The following is a 17,595-nucleotide window of genomic DNA, read 5'->3' as shown; positions in this document are numbered from 1 at the left end:
ATTAATTTGTAGTCGCTGGAAATCAGAAAAAAAAAAAAAAAATTGTAATTCTCTGAAATTTGCCATGGACCCCCTAGGACCACCTTACGGTCCCCAGACCCCAGTTTGAAAACAGTTGTTGTAGAGAATGTGAGTAAAATGATCAATGAATATTGATCTATTAGACCACCCATACATACACCACACAGTTGTAGGTTGCTCTGGCACTTTTTTCTTTTTTCAATTTTCTCACGAAAATATAATTTTGAGACATTATTTGCTCAAAAGTTGAAAAACATGTTAGTTATTTTGAATAACTTTCAACATCAACACATCTGTGGGCTTCATTTATAAAATTGTACAAAATGTACAAAGAACTGTACAAAATGCTTCTATTCATTTACATTAGTCAAATGTATTTACTGTGCGTTTTCAGATTTTCATTCAAAAGCTGAAACATTTTGCTTTATATGGTAATCAGTACATACCTGTAGATTCAGAATTTATAATGTATAATTTTATTTTAACATGGTTGGCAGTGATTGGATGATGCTGAACATGACTTTGAATCAGAATTAATTATGCTGATTTCTGATGTAATGTCTGTAACATCTTAAAAACATGAACAACCAACACTCCTGAACACATAATAAACAATCTAATGAAAAACAATCTGACTTAGTCCCGCAGTCCACATATATGGACATATATTTTTAGGGAAACCATTTGCTATAGAATATATATATATATATATATATATATATATATATATATATATATATATATATATATATATATTTGTTTTGTTTATTAGGTGCTACTAGTTACAAATAAAAAAGGGAAATGGAAAATACACAGCAGTCACCCTCGGGTTTCAGGAGGTTAAAGTCAACATGAAATCCGAACTGACCCACAATACTTAATAAATGTAAAGAAAGTAAGTCATAAAGACCTATAATACCTACAACACAAAATACCACTGTAACCAACCAAATTAATAATCAAATGTTTAGAAGTAGAAAAAAGTCACGCAATTATGATCAATTTACTCAAAAGGAGAAATCTTGAAGGATCTTCACGTAGCTCTTTTCCATACAACAACAGCTCATAGAGACATAAAGCACTATAAAAGTTATCCATATGACTTTTGCTCTAATAGTATAAGTCATATAGCTGCTTTGTGTGAGGAACAGACAAGAATGTGCCATTATGGAGTGCAACAGTCTTGTTCCCCAAGATATAGATTTTTAACAATAACTTGTAAACCTTAAAGACAGATCTACCATGAACTCTGATGTTGTTAATTGATGGAATATGCTTCTGCTGAAGTCATCAGTCTACGTTATTTCAGCTTCATTTTTAAAAACTGTGTTTCTGGTAAAGAACTACACTACCCATGATCCTGAGGAGAATGAACTTTACTATGAACATTCATTGTATGGAAAAGAGCTCTTTAAAATTCACCTTTTGTGTTCCATAGAAACAAATAACAGCAAACAACTTTGGAACAACACAAGGGTGAGTAAATTATGACAAAATTTTCATTTTAGGGTGAAATATTTTCTTTCCTTTAATAAAGTAAATAGAATCTATTTTGATTCCATGTTGATTTTAAGAAGACCTGAGAGCGAGTCCTCCATTGTGGAATGTGATCGTCCACCCCAGACCTCTTTAAGAGAAGCAGAGCCTGCAAAGAACATCTGCTCCCCCTCATAAAGCTTCTCAGCACTCCACATCTCAAATACTGTGTGTACTGCGTGCGTGCGAGAGAGTGAGTGTATGTGGAAATAAAAAGGCCTGCACTCTTTTCAGTGCACTGATATTGCCCCAGTTTATCTTCCAAGACATGTCTTTGTAATGCAATACTCGCCATGCAAAAACAGCACTCTTTTAGCCTAGACTTCAAACAGATGTTCCTCGCTCGGCTGCTCCGGGCCCCTCCACGCCTGCTTGGCATGAAATGTCGGCATGGCAGCAGTGTGTTTCAGCGGTGTGTTTCTCGCTGGTGTGCAGACGACTGACATGATTACAGACACAAAGGCTTGGAAACAGTTAAGTGACAGAGTTCTCCGAGAGCTCTCCTCCTGAGGCGCAAGGTGTTATTTTGATATTAGGACAGTTTTCACCGAATGTGTACTGATTAAGAGTGTTAATCTAACTGATTCTCCTGTCTTCATTGTGAGGGTCAAGTCGAAATTGAAATTTTTAAATGTAAAGTGTGTAATTTCTACAACAAAGGCATTACAAAAAAATGACTGTTTTCAAAAATGTTTCCCAAACACTCCCCACTTCTGCCATTGGTTGGGCAAACAAGTATTCCCGCCCTAAACTCATGCCATTGGTTAAGGCATTTTTGCCTTCATTTGCAAAGGGATGTTTTGAAAACACCACAGAGACAGCGTTTTGCACCCTTAAATGAATTTGCACTAAAATGAATTTGCACCCAAAAATGAATATTCTCCCATCATTTACTCACCAGCATGTCATCCCAGATGGGTATGACTTTCTTTCTTTTGTTGAACACAAAGATTTTTAGAAGAATATTTCAGCTCTGTACAATGTGGGTCAACAGGGTCCAAAACTTTGAAGCTCCAAAAAGCACATAAAGGCAGCATAAAAGTAACCCATAAAACTCCAATGGATAAATCCGTATCTTCAGAAGTGATATGATAAGTGTGGGTCATTTTTTTACCATAAATCTACTGTCAAACATACACTTTTGTTTTTTTGGCAATTCGCATTCTTCATGCTTAGCTTCCTACTATGCAGGAAAGAGAAAGAAAAAAATGTTATGGTAATGGAAATTAAAAGAATATGTCATTCATATTTGTACAACAAGTGTGTAAAACTTTTTATACTATGTACACAAACATCTCAGGCACATAACGGGCGGAGCCCCACCCCCACCTCGGCTACTCAGACCACATCTCTGTTATGCTAATTCCAGCATACAGACCGCTTGTCAGATGCACAAAACCGCTCCAGAACAGGTGAATACCTGGCCAGCAAGAGCCATCTCTGCTCTTCATGACTGTTTAAAGCACTCACACCCATCATCATGAAGTGCTTCGAGAGGCTCGTCATGAGGCACATTAAGACCCAGCTTTCCCCCTCACTAGACCCACTGCAGTTTGCATATCGTCCCAACCGTTCAACAGACGACGCCATCGCCACCACCTTTCATCTGGCCTTCACCCACCTAGATAAAAAGGACTCATACGTTCGCATGCTGTTCATAGACTTCAGCTCTGCATTCAACACAATCATTCCCCAGCACCTGATTGTAAAGCTGAACCTACTGGGCCTGGACACCTCCCTCCTCTACTGGATCCTGGACTTCCTGACTGGGAAACCTCAGTCAGTCCGGATCGGGAACAGCATCTCCACCACCACCACACTGAGCACTGGGGCCCCCCAAGGCTGTGTGCTCAGTCCACTGCTGTTCACTCTGCTGACTCACAACTGTGCAGCAATGCACAGCTCGAACCACATCATCAAGTTCGCCGATGACACGACTGTGGTGGGTCTCATCAGCAAGAACGACGAGTCAGCATACAGAGAGGAGGTGCAGTGGCTAACGGACTGGTGTGTAGCCAGCAACCTGTCTCTGAATGTCGACAAAACAAAAGAGATGATTGTTGACTTTAGGAGAGCACAGAGTGACCGCTCTCCACTGAACATCGACGGCTCCTCTGTGGAGATCGTCAAGAGCACCAAATTCCTTGGTGTTCACCTGGCGGAGAACCTCACCTGGTCTCTCAACACCAGCTCTATCACCAAGAAAGCCCAGCAGCATCTCTACTTTCTTTGAAGGCTGAGGAAAGCACATCTCCCACCCCCCATCCTCACTACATGGTATAGAGGGACTATTGAGAGCAGAGGATAGTGAGGACAGCTGAGAAGATCATCGGGGTCTCTCTTCCCTCCATCAAAGACATTTACAAAAAACACTGCATCCGCAAAGCAACCAGCATTGTGAATGAACCCACACACCCCTCACACAAACTCTTCACCCTCCTGCCTTCTAGCAAGAGGTACTGAAGAATTCGGGTCCTCACGGCCAGTCTGTGTAACAGCTTCTTTCCCCAAGTCATCAGACTCCTCAATACTTAGAGACTGGACTGACACACACCCACACGTGTCCTGAGATGCACTTGAATTATTTTCACTTTATAACTGGCTGTTACCTCAACAACTGCTATGTGCGTAGACACTATCGCATAGTATCTTATGTTTACATTTGGCATTTTTAGAAACTGTCATCTTTTTGCACTTCTGTGTACTGGTCGGCGCTGCACTGTTTCTCACTGTGTCTATTGTCCTGTTCATTGTTGGTAATTTATTGTTCTGTCCCGTACTTTTTGCACACGTTTGCACATGCACTTTATATAGGTATGTTATTTAGTTTTGTAGTCTCATGTGGTTCTGTATTTGCACTATGTTGTTTTATGTAGCACCATGGTCCTGGAGGAACGTTGTCTCGTTTCGCTATGTACTGTACTAACTGAAAACCACACGACAATAAAAACCACTTGACTTGACTATGTGGCGCAAGCTGATTCTTTGACTTGTTATCCGCTCTCATGTGACATTTTAAGCCAATCGTCTCGCATGGTGTAAGCTGATTGGTTCTCTGACTTGTTATCGGGTAGCCAATCATCTTGCATCTCTCTCCTTGTGTTTTATTTAAATGGCTCAATTTAGCAGTTAAGCTGGTTTCTCTGTGACATTTTTCTCTGAAAACGCAATTTGCTGAGGTGGTTTGTTGGGTGGTTCCTTCTAACAGGTAAGGTCTAACAGGTTCCTTGTAAGGTAAGGTCTACTTTGGCCATGACACATAGGAGAGCATCTTAATAAGGTAAGCCTTAGCCAAATCTGGCTGGCACACAACGTTACCTTTAGCTATTAGATTAAATAAATCCACACATAGCTAGTTTAAGTCACTAGTTAAATAATCTTCTAGATGTAGACCTATATCCTATCAATATGTCATTGCCATATTCACATGCTAAATCTTTCATAGAGTTAGCATGACTGAAATTGGATTAGCTTCACCTTAGCAAATTTTGTCAACTACCTAGAAGAGTTACCTTGGCATTGGCAAATTGATAATCGTGAGTCACCCTAAAACCATTCCAACAACACGGTTGAGTGCTGCTAGCTAAACGGGGTGAGAAATCCGAGCCATTAACATTTTGTAATGATACCGTGCTCAAGTGGAAATGCTACTGAAACCGTTCCACACAGATATGTTGACTGACCTCGACTAATTGAAAAAATCAACCAGAGCTTTCCTCTGTTGGTGTCAAAATAGGTGGAGCACCGATGGTATGCTCCAATGGTGTTTAACAGCCGTTATGAAGCTTTCCTGAAAGTTTGCACTGGCATTTTGGTGTTTTGAACCACTGCAATGAACACAAAAACACCTTCTTTTTGGCCAAATTTAGTTTGAAAGGACATTACACCCATTATTTCTTCCATTTCACTTAAAGTTAATTGGGACATTTAGTTTTCAACTCCTCCCCTTCAACCACCTGGGTCCATTAAGCTACTGTATGTAACGCCTTCTTTTCACGATTTATTTAATTCCAGATGGAAAAAATTTAATCATACTCACATTACACACATAAATTAGATCACGGAAGTAAAATGGCTTGTGAATGTCATTCCATGATGACTTCAAACAAAAATTCACTGTACCAGTATAGCCAGTATTATTATTTTGCCACAGAGAGCGTTAATAGATGTGACTTGGCATTTCCTCAGAAATTATGCCAAAACTGAGATCTGCTCCACTCCAGAGGCGGCACACCAGTGAATAAGTGTCGTCATTTTCCATTAGCTTCCCATTACCGCACCGGTGCTACTGTGACTGGAGTGCAACTCCACTCGAATGGTACTTTATAAATCATACTTCTGCCTCATACCTTCATAAAAAGCCTCCTACAGCCTCTAATTTCTGTTCACATCACTCCCAACCTCTTGAAAAACATTCTTGTTCAGTTTTTGTGCTATTCAGACTAGTGCTCTTGACTTCAGAGCCGACAGTTTTCAAATTCAAAACTTTGTGAGTGAGCCAGTTTTTGATGAACCCTTGTGAATCTGACAATGTTTTTGTTACTTTACCATGTTTTTTTGACAAACGCTTGTGCACTCTTGCCCTCTCCTCACTTTCATTAGCATACATCAAGCTTGTGTCGTTCTGACAAACTTCATTTGAACATCCAAAGTGCTGAGCTCTTGTTGCTTTTAGCTGGCAGCCGTCAAACACCCTGACGTGTAACACATCCCGCACTGCACAAAGTCAAACGCAACCGCAATCTAAAGACTATATATAGATGAAATAGTGTCATTTTAAGTGAGGATGGTGCGGAAAGAGACTGCTGCTCAGTCTTCAAAAAAGAGAACAGTTTATAATAAGAAACAACAAAGAAGACAGTCAATTGTCCCCTAGTCATATTGTTCAGCTCTGAAATCTAGAAGCTTCTTTTCATTAGTGAATAGAAGAAAATGTAAAGTGTTTCAAACCCGTCTGTCTTGTGTTGAACACAAAAGGAGATGATTCACAGAATGTCCAAGCTGTTCTTTTCCATATAATGAAAGATGATCATCTTCACTCATTGAAACAAAGAAGGGCTGTGTAGAATCTGTAACAAGATGTTTCCTATAGCTAATAATGATAAGTATCTTTGTGTTGTTGATGGTACAGTCAGTGTTCAATGCGTGGTGGATGTCCAACTCATGATCTTTACAGAAACCCTTGTATATGTTTTATTTTAAGTAGGAGTTTTCTGCATATTTAACAGTTCAGTTAAAAGGGGTCATGAAGTGCTATTTTTAATAATTGTATTATCTTCCCTGAGGTCCAATGGTAATGTTATTATTTTTTTTTAAATGCACCAAAACAGTCACAATTTAGTAATATATATGATCATTTTCCACCCTGTCTCTGGCCCTTTGTCTGAAACGTTCAGTTTTGACCTAAGTGCCTCTTTAAAACCTCAACGTAAACACCCACTGTTATGATTGTCTAACAGATGTTTTGAGTTCTGAAATTGACAGTATGTTTTTATAGTACAGTTAGCTCTTATATGTACCAATTACATTTTGATTCTTCATTTTATGACCCCTTTAAAAATATGTATAAATCTGTGGTCTTCGCAAAGAGGTGCCATTTTAAAAGAAAAAAATGCTTTTACAACGTCTTCTAATCATTAACACTTTGCCTGAGTATAGCGTTCAACTGTCAAGGGCTCCTCTACACTCTTGCCAAATGCATTAACAGCAGCATTTGTAAATAAACCCTCATCCAGCCCACTTTTACCTCAGTCCTTTCACCTAATGTATATGTTGAGTTAGCACTAAGCTGCCAGGAGCCACCTTTCCCTGACACACTGTTTGAGGCATCTCCCGCTGAACCCTATTGCATAAATTAAGCTGTACATAATAGGCTTTTAGGACTCATATTCTCAAGCAACCGTCTAGCTGTATTTGAACACCACTCCCCCTGATTCTGAGGCAAATATTCACATCATGTCCACTTCAATAATACCCGTGGGCCTCACGATACAGTACACAGGGCTGCTTCTGCTGTAGTGTGTACTAGTCCTGTTGAATGGAATGTGTGTATTGAAAAGGGTCATTGAGATAAAGCTCTGGGTTTGAGGGCAGTCCAGGGCCATTGCAGCATGCTGTTATGAGTCCAGCATCTACTGATAGATCTCAAGAGGCATTGGACCAAATACAGTAACATAATAGACACTAGGCATTGTCTCTATTAATATTTGTAGGGTTCAATTTACTCACCTTTATCAGTCTTCTCTCAGAATGTTTCATTTGTATATATTTCATTAGTATAATTACAATTATTATTATGATTAATATTTAGCTACTGTAACAGCGATAATAGTATTTTACTTTTATTTTCTCCCCAATTTGGAATGCCCAATTCCCAATTTGTTCTAAGTCCTCGTGGTGATGTAGTGACTCCGTGTCTGAGACCGTCAATCCGCACATCTTATCTCGTGGCTTGTTGAGCGTGTTGCCGTGGAGACATAGGGCATGCATCCGCCCACAACTCACCACGTGCCCCATTGAGAGCGAGAACCACTTAATCGCGACCACAAGAAGGTTAACCCATGTGACTGTACCCTCCCTAGCAACCAGGCCAATTTGGTTGCTTAGCAGTCCTGGCTGGATTCACTCAGCATACCCTGGATTCAAATGCACGACTCAGTGTCTTTACTCGCTGAGCTACCCAAGCCCCCGTAAATTAATTTGTAGTCATAGATCAGAGTCTGTTTATACTGCTACTTCTAGCGTCCTATGATTTTTGTGATTCGAAAAACATGGATAGAAGTACTTAAAATGGCATTAGCAGTAAAATTCAGAATGTCAAAGAATTTTGCATATTCTGGAAGAAAATATTTTTGAATGGGTTTGAATGCCCAAATAATCATTTTAAAATCGCAATATTTTGTGTGACTATTAAACTGCAATCTGCTGCAATTTAATTGAATAAATACATAATCTGCATATGCTGTGTGCCTCAAAATGAATGTGTTAATCCGGACGCTCATATATTAAATCACATGTTTATGCAGTTTATGTGTTTAGTAGAAGCGTGCAGCACATACAGACTTTATATTATAAAATGAATCCACAGCTTTTTGAGGTTTAATAATCAAACTGGGCTATGTAGCGAACTGCTTATCTGGAGGTGAGAAACTACTGTCAAAATCACACAAACGCACAAAATTTTGAGGTGTGAAATGGCAAACAGTATATTACTGTATAGTAATGTAATGTTTACTTTAATTAAATGTAATTCCATAATAATAATAATAATAATAATAGAGCAATATCTCACATCTGTGATGTTCTTTTGTACAGCACAACATATGAAGTGTTGTTTCGTATTGTGTTGTGATAATTTTGTATAAAAGCATTTCATTGAATACAAAATAATGCAATTTTATGCGACAAATTAAAATAAATTAAATTATTTGATTGTCATTTTATTCATGTTTTGATTCATAAATTTGATAAGACACAAATTTAATTAAACTGTCTGTGGCAGCGGGGGCGTGGTCAAGCGCCCGTCCGGGAGAGAAAAGCGGTAAGGGCGCTCACACCTGAGCTAAATGATGACTAACACCTGTGTCTAATTTCAGTAACATGAGGAGAGCGGCATAAAAAGGGCAGCAGTGACAGAGCAGAGGGAGAGAACCCGAGCAAGAAAAAGGAAAACCTACATACTGTTGACAAAGAGAAATAAACAATAGCTTACCCCTTAAGCTGACACCTGTTTCCGTCTCTTCAATCTTTGCGTACGTTACACTGTCAAATTCAGAATTCAGAAAAATATAACCATCTAATAACCACAATATACATCATGACCTTGCTTAAATACACATTTGGCACATAAAATGTCCTGGAAAATTGTGCCTTGAAAAGAGTGGGTACCCTGATAAAGCTAAATGTTCACAAGGCAATTTACACAATGTTAACTATTTCTGCTGCTCAAAAGCTACAGGGTGTAACAACCACATCTTATTCTGATGAGAAGTTATTTCTGTTGAAAGAATGACACAGACACTATAGTATTAATAGCTAACGGCTACTTTGGTTTGCATTTCTCACATTGTTAACCTAAAAAAATGACTAGTACGATTTACTTAATTTTATAAAGTAAATTTGAATGGTATAAATTAAGTAAAATCTTCCTAACTTCATGACATAATATTAAATAAAGTGAGTAAATTTAACTTAAACATTTCAGTTAATACAGTATCAAGAAATTGAACTTCAGAATTCACAAAACAAGACGTTACTAAAAGTAACAACATAATCAACAATAAGTAAATAAACTACCAATCAATAAAACAGTCCATCAATTATTCAAGCCCTTTGCATGCTGGAAACACACGTTTCTAAAAGTTAAGTCAACTTTACTTATTTTATTTACCTGTGAAACGTACTCAAATTAGCAAATAAATATGATGAGGTTTTCTATTTTTCTCTCTTACATGATGACGCATTGTAAAGATAACAAACAATTATGAATAATATTTTCTTGTGAGCTAGAGAAATAATTTTTACCTCTTTGAATTCAGTACAAATGAAGAATTTACGTAACATTTTTAAGTTCACGTTTTAACTTATTCAGTGTAGTACATCATCTATTCTCCTATATTTAGTTTTCACTTTTCAGTGCTTAAATAAATCTTTATTTTATATTTCAACTTTATTCTATCCTTTATTCTATATAAATAAAAAAAAATGATATTCTTTTTTCTCTTCTTTGGAATACAAGAGATGTTAGGCAGAATGTTAGGGACTGAAAGCCAAAGTCACCATTTACTTTAATTGCATCTTTTTATCATACAATGAATCTGAATGATGACTGATGCTAACATCTCCTTTTGTTCTCCACTGAAGAAAGACAATGATGCAGGGTTGGACCAAACATTAGGGTGAGTAAACAAAATTGAGAACATGATTGGTGAGATGACAGAATTTCTTTAATCATTTGTTTTAGAAGTTTTCTATCTCTCAAAAAGAAATGAATCAGTTCAACAGCGTTAGCGTAAGTGAAATGAATAGGGGTGCAGTGAGAGCGGGTAAAAAATTGGCTAAGTGGCAAAGGCCTAGTCTACAGCACAATGTGGGCCAAAAAAAGACCAGAGCGCTGTGCTCAGATAATGTATACTCTTCCTCTTTGAAGTGGCTTCCAATCCTTTCATTGTACCCCAAAAGATTAATTACAGAAAGCCAGAAAAATCAGTTCAATCCACAACATGAAAATTATTTTAGGAAAGGCAATCATCTTTCTTGTCGTGCCTCTACTCAAAAAAGGCGAATATTTAAAAGCTTTTTTAATTTAAGATGGTGGACATTTTAAATCTGCGTTGAACCTATGGTGGAAAAAAACGTGTTGCATCAATGCAAACCACAACTCAAAATGTTCCCCAGCATGACAAAAAAGCGTCCCTTTTTTAAGATCTGGGCATTATATCATATTTGGATTTGGCATCGTTTTAATCAGGAACACAAATGACATTGCTTTTGTTTATTATGTATAATGTGCACTGCCATTCAAAAATTTGTGTAGCCCACGAACTGAATCGCGTAGCCGAGTCAAATGGTCCTACCTGGGGGTGGGGCCTTGCAGCGGAGTGGAGCAGGCGATATTGCGTTGGGGAGTGTTGCTTCGACCCGAGGCGGCTGTGCTGAGGGGGAGCTCAAAGCACTTACCTTGCTCTGCGAAACCGTCATAAGGCAGGTTAGCAACTGAGGAGGAGGGACTCTTGGGGCATCCTCGAGACTTGTCACAACCGGCAGGCCGTAGGTGTGGTGCGGCCGGGTGCACAAAGGTGGGGCAGGTGCGTTCGCAGGGGCACACTCCGATTCAGCAATCAAAGCCTCATCCAGCTTGCAGGCCCCGAAAGAGATATCATACTTGCCGTGAGGCGGGTGGGTCTAATTTCGTGACCGGACGAGACCATGCTGGGGAACGGTCGGTCTGCGGGGGGATTACCCGGCGAGTCCGCGCCCATTGAACTCCCAAAATTGATTAGCCTTAATTACTGGCTTAATATTGTTTAGGAAACTTGATATATGATTGTGGCAGGGCGGAGGGCGGGGCCGGGTCGTGATCCTACGTATTAGGGATACGCCGTAGTAGAGTTCTCGCCACTACCGTCCACCCCAACGGAGCAGCCGCGGCCATCTGCCGGGGGACGAGGAGCCCAGCCGCCTGAACGAGGACGATGGCCGCTGACCGCAAGGGGATAAGGGGCTCCTGGCCAACCGCCTGGAGTGGTCAGGGCCGCTGCCAGGGGCGCAGGAGTCGCCTACCGTCGCTGAAACGCGGCGGGGTTTAAGACCGCCGGCCGCGAGCAGGAAGGGGCTCGCTGGCGACCGCCTGGAGCGAGAGAGCCACTGCCAGGGGCGGGGGAGACCCCTTCTGTTCCCCGAGAACGCGGCGGGGTGTTCCGTCCACCAGGGGCTGGTGGACTGCCTCGGATCCGCCTGGAGAGGTGTGGCTGTCGTCCGATAAAGGGTGGAGGAGTGGCCAAGGAACAAGCTGTGGCGTATCGGAGAACTGGCGAGTAAGAGTTTTTTTTTCATCTCTCTCTCCTCTCTCTCTCTCACTGTCGCTCTGTGTTGGCCTTTATCCTCTTTTAAATTCCTTAAGTTTTTTGGGGGGTACTACACGGTTACAGGAAGTACCCCCCATTTTAATTATTTCTGTTTCCCTCCCCTTGTCCCCTCCCTCGTCCAGGTAGATGTGGATGACCTGCCGGCAGACAGCGCGGAGGGTGCGCCCTCCCCCAGGGAAGGGGGGTGGGTGTACATTAGGCCGGGGCTCCCCAGCCTGAGAGAATGAGGGAGGAATGTGGCAGGGCGGAGGGCGGGGCCGGGTCGTGATCCTACGCACCCGGTCCCGTATTAGGCTAATCAAGCCTCTGAGGTTTAAAGGCCGACTGAGGAGTATTGTGCGGGAGAGAGAGATCGTTAGCGGACATGTCCGTCATATGTGTTTGTGTCTTTGTTTTAAGTTTCTCATTAAAACTATAATTTATATTATCAAGCCGGTTCTCGCCTCCTCCTTTCCATTAATCCCTTTACAATGATCTCTAAAATTTTACATTAATGACATTATACACAATACAAGACATTTAATAAGTTGTAAATTATGGCTAAGATAGCCTTACTCTATATTCAGTTAATTATTAGTTACTATCTTATTCATACTTAACTAATGCATTATCGTGGACACTTAAAATAAATATTACCGAAATGAACTGCTGTTCTACAAGGTTTTTAAAATTTACAGTTAGGGTTCTAAACATAGGCATTTAAGATTTTTCTTGGACTCATCAAAAGACTATGTGCTTTTGAGAGTAGTTTCCTCTTTGTGATTGAGGCCTATTTCAGTTGCTCTGTCGCTTTGATAAGAAAGCATGCGCTCCAAGAATAAATGAAAATGTATCTGTTTCAAGATTACAGAATTAATGACTGTTCCTTTCTAAATCTAAGGGCATATAATTGTTTCTGGCATAGCTTCAGAAACCACTCTCATTAGTTCTGTCCACAAAGTTCATTAAAACGCTTTTTGCTCTTCAACTAGTGTGCTGATATACTAAATGTTTTTACACCACAGTTTAGTCCTACATATCCCGCTTGAGGTTTCCAGCCCAATATTAGCCTCTCGTATAAATTTCATGTGATCAGTCACTTCAGTGCCTTTATATTTGCATGTGATCACAGCATCAGCTAATAATGGCGATCAGTCAAAGCTCATGGCTTTGAACTCAAGTGCCTCTTGTTTATTTGATTTCTCTGTCGGGGGGAGGGTGCTGCAAGTTCTTCCATAGACATGGATCTAATTTGGCCACGAGCCTTTAAAGTCTGCAGTCCAGTTCATCTCCTTATGTGCAATTATACCAACCAACCACATTACTACAAGCTTCAAGGGCTCCAGCCGGGGCATTATTAGTTACAGTCGGCCTTGTTCTAAATGTGGCGACAGCATTTTTGTAAAACATTTCAAATCTAAACAATAGGCCTTTTTGTCAGGCATGGTCCAGGGCCCCTCAAACAGCATTTGGAGATCACAGTACAAAGACCCTGGCGTACGCCTCTCAATAGCTCTGACTAAAGACTTTTGGAATCGCAGACACAACTCTGTGATCTGATATGTTTATACGCTGTAATTGGTGACCAGCATGGCCTTCGCTGTACTAGAATATTTCAAGCATTGCACATTGCAGTGCATTATTTGAAAAAAACCAGTGGCTCTTTAGGAATCTAGCCATAGTCATTCTTTTCAGAGACAGAGGTGTACATTTGCAAGGATGGTAACATTAGAGTTTCTTTGAGGTTTGCTCTGTGTATCTTTGTTGCCAGGAAAACAGTTGTAGAACAATGTACATTCTTTTCAGACTTAAAATACAAAACTGAAAAAGCCAGCGTATTCCACTGAAAATAATGTTGTGAAGAAATCACATTTACTCTGTGTAACTTCCAGACTACATTTTCATTTACATTTATGCATTTGGCAGACGCTTTTATCCAAAGCGATTACAGGGACAGTCCCCCTGGAGCAACCTGGAGTTAAGTGCCTTGCTCATGGGCCCAACAGTGGCATCTTGGTGGAGCTGGGGCTTGAACCCCCGACCTTCTGGTCAGTAACCCTGAGCCTCAACCACTGGCAGCCAAAAGTTTGGAATAATGTACAGATTTTGCTCTTATGGAAAGAATTTGGTACTTTTATTCACCAAAGTGGCATTCAATTGAACACAAAGTATAGTCAGGACATTAATAATGTAAATTACTATTACAATATGGGAAAAAAATGAATAAATCTGAACTTCTTAAACTACTTCAAAGAGATGACAGCTTTGCAGATCTAGCTTTTGCATTCTAGCTGTCAGTTTGTCCAGATACTCAGGTGACATTTCACCCCACACTTCCTGTAGCACTTGCCATAGATGTGACTGTCTTGTCGGGCACTTCTCACGCACCTTACAGTCTAGCTGATCCCACAAAAGCTCAATGGGGTTAAGATCCATAACACTCTTTTCCAATTATCTGTTCTCCAATGTCTGTGTTTCTTTGTCCACTCGAACCTTTTCTTTTTCCTTTTATCAAAAGTCACTTTTTCTTTGCTGTTCTTCCCATAAGGCCTGCACCCCTGAGTCTTCTCTTTACTTTACTGTAACCTCCTGAGACCCCTGTGTGACTGCTGTTTGCATGTTCCATTCCCCTTTTTGATTTGTAACTAGCAGCCCCTAATAAACATGAAAAAAAATATATTTTAGACTATATAGTTTCCCTAAAAATATTTGTCCATATATGTGGACGGCGGGACTAAGTTGTGAAATTTTAAATAATACCAAGCTATAGAAAGTCAGATTGTTTATTATGTGTCCAGGAGTGTTGGTTGTTCATGTTTTTGTGATGTTACAGACATTACATCAGAAATCAGCATAATTAATTCTGATTCAAAGTAATGTTCAGCATCATCCAATCACTGCCAACCATGTTAAAATAAAATTATACATTATAAATTCTGAATCTATGTACTAATTTTCATTGTCATATGTCAGCAAAACATGTTGAGTGGTCCAAACATCATCTGCAGCCTGAAACCGAACTTTACATAAGAAGTTTGGATTGAATGCAAATAGCTGCATTGAGAGCTATAGGATGCTCCCTTACTCCCTATTTAGTGAATTACTTAACCTCCAGTGTGCTGTCCATCTGCACTGGTCTCAGAACAATTTGAAATGCATCTTATTTTCATCTTAACTCTGTATACAGCCTCTGAAAGCAACATTTTCCAGTTTTTGAATGCATCCATTGATTCTCACTGTGATAATGTTTAGTGAATATAGCTGAAACTGAGCATACAGTCCACGAATGTGGTCATTGTGTTTAACAGTGTGCTGTTTCATGATAAATCGATCGTGTATCAAAAATACAACCCCTTACTGACAGCACAGATTCTTCTGAACTGAGATCAGTTGGTTTAAATTAAATTAAATTATGCGTATAGCCAAGCCAAAATACAACGTACAAGGCTAAAGGACACAAAGTTAAAGGGGTGATATTAAACATGACATTTTTCCCCCTGAGGTCCACTTATAAGGTTTGTCAAGTTTGGTGCAGTTGACTCAGCCATATGTCAGTGTCTGTGTTAATGTGTTAATTCATGATGTTCAGAATGAGTCTTTTTTTGCAGCTCAGTTTCAGTAAATGCTCTTGTTGGGCTTGGAAGGATGTTTTGAATTTGAAAGTTATAAAGTATATGTTCATACTACAAAAAACTTGATTAATTCAAAGATCAAAATAGATTATACTTATACTGTATATAACCATTGAAGTAAAATAAATACAATTTTTATGATTAATATACAATTACGAGGAGCAGGAATTTGACGAATAAGACTAAAATTCAAGCGAACAACAAAATGTTCTGTCTCTTGTTGTGTTATGACATTGCAGCTGGTAAAGTCACAGTGTAACTGGTTCCTTAAATGACTAACATACCATCTACAAAAGAAATTTTCTGATCTGACGAGTTCTGTGTCTGTCATCACACTTTATACACCCGAGTCCTCTCATACATCTGTAGACCTGTACTTTGTGTGTTTATGTGTAGGTGAACTTCCTCCAGAAGAGAGTTTCTGTCTTACAGGAGGAACTGGACGCTTGCCGCATCAGGAGGTAAGCACCTGCTCACACACTTATTAATACTCAGTGTATTGTTTGTGTACAATATGCATTCTATGAATGAAATCCACATGAGATTTGTAAAAGAAGCTGCTATAACCACTCACTGATAATTGAAAGATATATGCAGTGGATGATGCGTAATTTGTTATGTTTACATAAATCGTTCATGCGCTAATTCTAATGCTAGCATGCTAACCTTGGCCATAGTATACATCTGTTATGCTCTTTTATTGTATTTTATGATGGAATTTGTGAAAATAATCCACATGAGACAATTACTTTGTAATACTTTGCGTTTGATGCTACTGCACAGATGGATTTTGGGTGACATGGGTGTAAGGATAAGAGGATTAGTCAATGGGCAGAATACAGACAAAAGAATAATAATTAAATACACATCGATGTGTCACAGGTGTGAATGCCTCTTTCATAGTTAGTGCTTATTTCAACAACCTTCTGCTTCATAATCTGAATCTGAGTGTACACATAAATAAATAACAATATATTGATATCTAAAGTATTGATGCAACATTGTGAAAGAAGCAATCAATATATTGATATGAGACATGATTAAATTGTCACGTCCCTAGTTTTAAACTTCCATTTTTGTTGTTAGAAATATTTAATCAAATCATCATCTGAAAACCCTGTTTAATTATAATATGATATATAATATCCTCTCTCTCTCTCTCTCTCTCTCTCTCTCGGTAGCGGATGATATCAGGCCATTATTGTATCCTCATGAAGACCTGTAAGAAAACCCGTCCTGACAGACATGCACTTCCTCACCAGCTCATCCTCACTTAATGTACTCATGTTGTGTGCCACATTGTTTATCAAACCATATTTACGTACTGTGATTCATCATGTTTTTCTTTCTGTTAAATGCATCATCTGTTTGCTCATGAAACAGTGTATTACATTTTACATCTACAACATGTGAAAAGCATCAGTTGTCTTTCTTATTATTAAATACTACATTGTTTTTTAACATCCTGACTTTGCTTTGTTGTCATATACTTGTTACATTCAGTAAATAAGTTAATTAAGCAAAATCTTTCTCCAGAATGAAAAACGCAGTGGCGAGCTGAACAGGACAGGACTTTGCTTGTAATAGAAAAGTTTACAGAAGTTTATGGGTTATTTCAAACACAATCTGCTTTGGCTGATTGTCCTGCTTAAAAATGAATCTTTACTCTAAATGCATCTCTCAACGAGAGATTGGCTGTATTTGTTCCATCCATGTTTCTCCTGATGGTAACATGTGATGGTAGGGATGGTGTTACCTGTGTGGTGGGTCATATTTTGTTTGCGTCAAAAATAGCACTTTGCTAAGTGCTGAGAAGATTGTTTTTGTCTGGACATTTTGAT

At 39.3% G+C, this 17,595-nt stretch overlaps 1 pseudogene; it reads left to right on the top strand.

The window, feature by feature from the left end:
- The window catches only part of LOC127652970 (centrosomal protein of 112 kDa-like), a 288,819-nt pseudogene extending 271,653 nt beyond the window's left edge, over nucleotides 1-17,166 (top strand).
- The last annotated feature ends 429 nt before the right edge of the window (nucleotides 17,167-17,595 follow it).

The sequence above is a fragment of the Xyrauchen texanus genome, chromosome 12 (genome assembly GCF_025860055.1).
Source record: "Xyrauchen texanus isolate HMW12.3.18 chromosome 12, RBS_HiC_50CHRs, whole genome shotgun sequence".
NCBI classification, from domain to species: domain Eukaryota; kingdom Metazoa; phylum Chordata; class Actinopteri; order Cypriniformes; family Catostomidae; genus Xyrauchen; species Xyrauchen texanus.
Note: the sequence above shows the minus strand (reverse complement) of the source record. Positions and strands in the feature narration are given on the sequence as shown.